Source organism: Marmota flaviventris, chromosome 18 (assembly GCF_047511675.1).
Source record: "Marmota flaviventris isolate mMarFla1 chromosome 18, mMarFla1.hap1, whole genome shotgun sequence".
Lineage (NCBI taxonomy): Eukaryota > Metazoa > Chordata > Mammalia > Rodentia > Sciuridae > Marmota > Marmota flaviventris.
This window is the reverse complement of record NC_092515.1, coordinates 19,119,665-19,127,669: the sequence shown is the minus strand read 5'-3', so window position 1 is coordinate 19,127,669 and position 8,005 is coordinate 19,119,665.

Sequence of the window (8,005 nt, the reverse complement as noted above, 5' to 3'; positions counted from 1 at the left end):
AATGCATGTGTCTGGGTGTAAATGGATGGCTATACGTGTGCTTGGCCAAGGGTCTGTGTGAACATGCGTGTGCCTATCTGTGTGCCTATGGAGCAGTGGTCTCACCCTGGGGCTGGTGCAGTGGAGCCGCGTCTTGTGGCCTGTGTTCCTGCTCCCCTGCCCTCCTCTGCAAGTGTTGACTCAGGGAGGGACAGGCAGGCAGCCTTGGTCCAGGATTTCCTGGTTGGGCAGAAGTGGTACCTTGAAAAGGGAACAATTGTCTTAAGTGGACCCTGAGGGTCTGGTCTGGGCAGTGCTCCATGGGGCCCAAGCTGAGATGCTATGTGCAAACACTGAGCCTTGACTGGATTGTCAGAGGCAGCCACAAAAGCATTACCCCTGAGCAGGCCCATGGGACATGGGCTAGAGCCTTTCCTAAATGCTCCCGCAGGTCACACAGGATGGGGGCTCTGGATCTAGACATCACCTTTACTGTTGTGGAGGCAGGTTCAAGGGCCCCTCCCACCCCCAAGATGGTACCACATTTGCAAAGAGGGGTTGCAGACATGCCCAGGAACTGGCTGTCCCAGGCCCTTCTCTCGTCCCCTCCCCCAAAGCCTTAACACATGAAAAAAGGCTGAAGGTCTACGAATCTATAGGTTAGTGAAAAGTCCCATCCCATGGGAGCTTTGTTCAGAGACTATTTGGAAGAACCACCTGGCTCAGGGGCAGGGAGTTTTGTTGGCCTTACTGGGAGCTCACGAGAAGCACAGAGTCCTAGGCTGCACCCACCTGCTAATAGCATCTGAGCCAATAACCAGATCCCCTCAGAGGTACCACTGTCCCTTTCTGAGAGATGCTGGGTGAATCAAAGGCCCAGGGATAGCAGACACTTACCGTGCCCTTGCCAAGGCTACTCTCATTGCCACCTTTCTTAGGGTGTGGCTCCAGATTTGGGGTCAGGCTGAGGGCAAGGCTGCCTCAGAGCCAGGAGCCTGGGAGGGGGTTGAACCTGGAGAGGGTGGGCAGTGGCAATGCCACTAAGTCCTTGTTTCCTTCTCTCACTGAATGCTCCCTTCCTCAGCCTCAGAGCAAGGGCTAAATCTGTAGGACAAAGCGGAGATTTGCAGCCCAAAGCTGTTAAAACTGCTATAGCTCCTGTCAGTACCTGCTCCTGGTAGAGGGTAGGAACTGTCCCCAGGGAACAGGAACCACCTGTCCCAGCCCCACTGGAGAAGGTGGTGGTGCTGCAACCCCATGGCATGGGATTCAGCTATCTCTGAGGCTGGTCAGCACAAACAATAGCCCCTTTGGGGTCCCCAGAATATCTCTAGCCCTGACACTGGTGAGCTCAGCCTAGGATACCTGTCCCCCACAGATACCACTCCTGACCCTGATCCTGCCACCAAAACTGTTCCCTGCCAGGAAAACACATATCACCCCAATCCCTCACACCACTGAACAAGTTCTGGGGTATGACACCCCAGAAGCTGAGTTGTGGGGGACAAACACCTTTTGCCTGCCTTGGTGCCCCCAGGATTCTGACCTAGGTCTTTCTCCTGTTGGGGTGGGGGATATCAGAGTTCCAGAGCCTCTGCAGAGAGCCAGTGCTTTGTGAAGCACTCCAGGGGCCCTCTTGTGCAGGGTGGCAGTGGGGGGCGGTGCCTGGGTCCTGAGCTCTGGCCTATACCACATCGGGCAGCCACTAGCTGGGCAAGCTGTTAATAATTAACCCTGGGTTTGGGCCTTGACCTCATGGGCCTCTGAGTAAACAGGCCTTTCTGGTCAAGCATCCACAGCCTACTGGAGCCCTCTGGGCCCCTCCTGGCCTCTGTGCCCCTTGACCTCTTCTGTACTCCTGGTCCAGGCCTCCCTCCCCCTCCTTAGCTGCTAAGATGAAGCAGTGGCTGGAGGTCTGGACACTCGGGCTCTCTGACCCCACTGTGCATCAGCCTATGCCTATTCCTACCCCTGGCCCCAGTCCTAGTCTCCCTGCACCCTTCTCCCCACCCTTCTGGCTTTTGAGGTGGGCTCCCCCTTCTTGTACAGGGTTTGCAGCTGGGGGATCCCAAGCCCCGCCCACATCAGTCTGTCGAATCCATCAGCGCCGAACGTCAGTCGACTGACCAGGGCTGGTGTGATTCTTGTGGAGGCAGATATTTGGGGCTTGCTGGGGCATCAATATTGTCCCAGACTTAGGGGTAAGTGGGCAGGAGATTCCAAGGTGCAGCCCTGGCTCCTTAGTGCCCTGTGTAGACAGTTAGAATCAGCTGTCAGAAGGCCAGCGCTCTATTCTGGCGGGGTCCAACTGGCTGTGTGGCCCTCAACCAGTGCCCTGACTCTTTGAGCCTGTCCCTTCATCTGTATAATAAGAAATGGAGCTCCAGAATTCTATACTCCATTCTGACTTGGAGTGAGACCAAGGATAGGAACAGCATATGTCCCCACCTTGCCCAGGTAATCAATCACACATGAAGTCACCTGGATGACCGCTGGGGTCCTCGCTGATCACCATTCACTTCCTTCTGCTGGGACCATCCCTGGCATTGCTTTGGAGAACCATCCCTCTCCCTCTGTCAGACCACATAGTTCAGACAGGTCTGCCAAAACCCCGGACTTTAAAAGTGGGTCACGTGCTCTGGGTAGGCCAATGGTCATCAGCCCTGAGACTTTTGCTGGAAATACTGAGAAACATTGTTTTCTTTTCCCTAGGTGGCAGAGTTGGAGAATGGGAGCGAGAATGGGGCTTTGTTGCTGGGAGCCTTTGTGGAGATTGAGTGCAAAGGGAAAGGCAGCTGAGATGTGGACACGGATTTTGACAACTGAGACCCGGCTATGCCTGAGTTAGAACTAGCTGGATTTTCCCATCACAGGAGCCAGTGAAGTCCTTCTATGCTCAAAGCAGTGGGAATTGGGTTTCTTTCCTGGTTCGAACATCCTCTCAACTCAACTCAGACTGTACAGAGGCAAATGCCACAAATTCAGGTGGCTGTCAGGTGCTCACACTGCTGAACATCTACACGATGCACTAAGAACAGGTGGGGAAACCCACCCGGCTGCATGAGGGGATTGAGGGAAGAACTGGTGACCCCAGGACAGGCCAGGTAGTGACAGGTGGAGAACGTGGGTTGATACCTGGGTCTTCAGGAGCTATGGAGGCATCTGGATGAAGGGATGATAAGCAAATGGTGGGTGGGGCTGACAGGCCTCACCGACAAGGAGAGAGACGGGAATGTGAATGTTCACCCATGTGCACATGTGCACACTCACACGCTGAGCTTTTCAGGCAAGGAACAGTCTACAGCCTATCTGGGAGCACTTTGAGTTCCTTCTTCTGCAGAGGAAGTGGGTCTGGGCCTCTGCTCAGTCAGGTTGTCCCTCTACCTGGGACTGTGTGGTTCCTGGGAACCAGGGAATTTCCTCTGCTGCTCCACTGTGGGGCAGAAGGGTTATCTAGGCCTTTTGCAGGAGAAAGAATCGACCCTACTGGGACTCCCAGGCCCCCATGGAGGGCTGGCCTTGTGGGGGTAGTGGAGGGTTCGTGGGGCCTGACTCTGGGAGAGGCCTTGTTGTGGAGCACAGGATGCCTTTATGATCCTGGGTGGTGGAGGGTCCTAGATGCAGATGGCTTCAGATATCCTGCACTCCCACGTCCATATGTGGAAATGCACACTCCTGCACCCGAGACACCACTCGCAGATGCAGCTATCTTATGTGAGCCCTGGGGGTGAAGAAGGTGGGGACCTCTGTGTGGGCTGAGGGCAATAAAGAAAAGGGGCAAGAGGCAGTCCTTGGCCCTCCAGAAAGTGCCACACCCCGCAGCTCCCTTCTGGCTCCTGCCCAGTTCCTGGGGCCCTGGCCCCGGGAAAGGCTCATTGCCAGCCATGAGACCAGCAGGACTGAGGTCCTGCCGCGTCTGCTCCATCCTCCTGGGCTGCTCCTCAGTGCGGTCTTCCTCTGCTCCTCTTCTTCCTGCCTCACCTTTGGCTTTGGCCTGTTATGGTCCTGTTCCTTTCTTGCCTCTTGGCTCCCCACTTTCCCTATTGATCCCGTCTTCTGTCTTCTTGAAGCTTCTTGAGTCACTGGCCAAGACTTCATCTTTACTCTAACCCCTGCCCTGCTTGCTCTGGCCAAAGCCGACCTGCCCTTTGCTCTGGAGCTGCCAGCACCCCAGGGGCTGCAGGCCTGGTCTCCTCCCCCATGCTCTGCAGCCCCTGCTCCTCCCTGGAATCTGGCCAGTGAGTTAGGCCTTGGGGAGGCCATAGAGCCAGGACATGTGTCCTGGCCTCAGGCACAACGCTCACCCCAGCCTGGCCCCAGATCCCCACCAGCCAGGTCCAATCTACCCTCTCAAATCCCAAAAGACCTGGACAAGGCCTATTCTACCAGGCAGCTTCAGACTGGAAAAATTGACCCCAGCCCAGAGCAGGAGGCAGAGAGGAGGAGGACATGGAGGGCCCCAGCAGAACTAAGATCCAGCCTGCAATGAAGTGGGGAGAAGGGTCCTGCCCCTCTCATATACCCCCTGAGAGCCGAGGCCTGAGGGAAGAGACTGCCCTAGAGGCGGGAATGAGAAGCAGGGATGATTTGAAGCCTGGGGATCTTGCCAGGTGGGAGCTACACGGGGCCTCTGTGGGGGTGGGAGAAGGACACTTTCCTGCCCAGGCAGTCACAGTCTGGGATCAGCACTTCCCACACCCTTTCTATCCTCATGGTCCAGGCCAGAACCGGCTGCTACTGCCTGCAGGGTCCCCACATGGTCTGGACCAGAAAAGGGAGGAACTCAAAGCAGCCAGCCTTTTGCCCTATCAGGTACCTGAATCAGGGCTTGTCCTCACCATTCTTGTTAGGCCAGAAGTCACAGGGACAGGGCCAGCCTTGTCACTCTAGAAGACCCTACCAGTCACTCAGGTTGCCCAGGGTTCAGGGCAGCTGCATCGGACATGCCCTGACTTTACATCCCAGACTTCTGGTTAGTGATGGGCTGGTCTCTAACAAGGGCCCTAGAATGTAATTCTTAGGTCTCATTAGTCCAGGGTGGCCGGTTGCTACTTCAGACAACCTTGGGCAGTGTCAGGAGCTGGGGAAAGAGTAGGAGGGTCAGTGATTGGGAAGGCTAAGGAAGTGTCAAGGTGCTTGGGTGTGCGTGGCCATGTCTGACTGGTACTTTCCTCTCTCTGAACCTCAGTTGATGCCTGGGAGGACCCACTTTCCAAGACTGTGAACATCTAGAGGCAGTAGGATGGGTAAGTGTCTAACCTGCTGCCTGGCACACAGTAGCTGTTGGCCCATTTCAGGCCAGCAGGGTCACAAGGACTGGAGAATCCGCGTCTTATCTGCAGACCTGGGAAGGGACTGCTGCGGCCAAAGGGAATGAGCAGAACTGAATCCCCTCCTTGCTGGCCCCCAGGGTCCTCAGGGCACAAACGTGCACTTGCACGTTCGCATGCATGCACATGCATGTACGCATGCGCCGACAGGTGAGCAGGCGTGTGCGCATACACACACACACACATACACACACACACACATAAGCACACACACCTGGTTTGACTGCCCGGGACCCGGCCACCTGCTGGAAAACCAAGAGCTGCCTCTTCAAAATAATGATTAAGAATCGGCATTGATTATTCAAACCGAAACTCCCCAAACCCCTCTCTGGGGTACTCAGCTCCCCTGGAGCCCGTGGGTGAAAAGCTCTTACCATAGTGGAAAAAATGTTCCGCCGAAACAGAAGCCTTCCTCAATTTAGCTGAGTCATTTTTTGTGGTTAAGGAAGTCCGGGTCACCTCTGGCCTTTCCCCTGATGCCCATGACCCAGCCAGCCTGGGGTACCACAATGCACATTCCCCCTGGCAGGAGCGATGCCTGCCCTAGCTCACTCCTGCATCTTCTCATGTAAGACACTCTAGGCGTCTGGATTCTTCCCACAACTGCTTCCTGCTTCCAGGTGGGAGTCCAGGGCCCTGGACCACTAGAACCTGGGTCATGTCCAGAGCTGACCATAGTCTGAAATGGAAATGAACCAGAATAGACCTGGGCAGACCCAGGTAGTTCCCACAGGCCCATGGTTTCTACCTGAGCCTTCTCTGTGTCAATCCTGAGGCCCCTCTGGAGTGATACTGTACCCCTGCGTCCCCAGATTGGGCAGCTCTTAGCATATGGCAGGTACTAACCAATCCCTCAGTGCTGAGTGGCTTGGAGACCCTACAAGGGCCCTGCTTGACTTCTGGACCCCAATGGGCTTGTGGCAGCCAGGAATGGGACCTCCATCAATCTTAGATGCCAGGAACCTGAGCCTGTGGGCTCGGGCACCTGGCCCAGATGTGGCATGTTTTTGCCCATTGGAGTCTCCCAATCTAAAGTTGATGCAGGTGGGTGACCTTGTTTAGCTGCTGGCTGCCACCCCTCCCTGGAGACCCTTAGGAAGATGGGGAGATGATGTGGGGTAGCCAACCAGGCATCATGTAGAGGGTCTTATATGTGCCAACCTCTGGGGAGGGGAGGCCAGCTCTGTGGACAGTGGGTCCTCCAGGTGTGGCTGAGCTTGAAATCAGCAACCTCTGGAGATGGGCCCGCCCATAGAGCCCTGGGTCTGAGCCCTGGGTCTGAGCCCTGGGCTTTATACTTGGGTTCTTCCCCTATGCTTTCTGGGGGTCTGCAGGAGCTGGGAGGTGGCCCAGCTCCCTCAGCTGATGAAGGTCATGTGCTCCTTGGTGCTGAACTTAGAAGCAAGCAGCCCGATTTCGCCTGTGTCCACAGAAGCAGCCTGAGACCACGAGGCTAGGAGGAGGCTATGGCACTGTTGGGGCCAAGTGGGGCTCCAAACCAGAAGGATCAGGGGCACTGCCACAGGTGGCAGGGAGGTGCCTCCCTGAAGTGTCCCAACAGCCCATCTCAAAGCCCAGCAGGCATCAGCCCGCCCTGCCCCTGAAGGCTATGTCACCCGAGATTCCCGAGTCATCCCACACCCACTTGGACATTGTCCTCCCAAGGCTCCGGCAGCCAGTGTTTAGGAAATTAGGTGAGGGGGTCCTGGAACGAGGGTGAGGAAGGGAACAATTCATGTCTAAAAGTCATCCTAAAATTTTCAACATTTTTCAAAACAAAAGCTTTAAACGTTGGGGGGTGGGTGGGGGTGAGTGCTGAACCTAGCTTTGTGGGAAATGAGTCAGACAGCCATAAAATGTGTTTTTCTGAGCCGAGGGGATTATTTTACATCTTGTGGCATGAAGACACTGAAAGGAAACTGTCTTCCTGATCCCTGGTGGGGCTCCCCGCTCTGCTGGGCTGGGCCCCAGGGACGCCTCCCTTCCTGGGGTTGTGTGTGTGTGTGTGTGTTGTTGTTGTTGTTGTTAAGGGGGGGGGTTTCTCTTGTCCCAGAGCAGATGAGTTCTGTGGCTTGTTCACACCTCCCCAGGCCTCTCTCCTCTCCTTCCTTGACCTCATCTCCCATTCTTTCAGCCTGAGAATCTGCATAAATCCCCACAGGCCTTGGGGAACCCCTTTCCCTCACCTGATGGACAGACCTACGGTGGTACCACGTTCCAGAGCATCCGACTGCGTGGAATGAGAGATCTGAGAATGTGTCTGTATGCAGTTGGTGCTAAACATTGGGTTTCCTTCTCTGCCCTTAAGGAGTGTCCTTCAGTATAGGTGGTCAGGGGCCCAACAGACAACCGGTTTGAGGCACTTCCCGAGGTCAGAAGGGCGGGGGTCCTCTTCCAGCCTCCACGTTGTCAGCCTCCCTTCCTCTGAGCATCCTCTTCACCCAGCTCTGATCTCATGGGATAGGAGGTTGAACCCCCACCTCAAAGACTGAAGGCTTTAGAAGGGTCAAGGAGCTCCAGTTGCCCATGGGGACAGGACCTGGTGGCTTCAGAGGCCACAGGTTACAATTCCCAATCCCTCCTCTCCCCTCCCCTTCACCAAGACAGACTTTGGTGGGAGCACTAGGGTGTGCTCTGCCTGAACCCTCCTGCTCGCCTCTCTTGGGATGCTATCTGGTGACAGGTGTCTTCCCCAC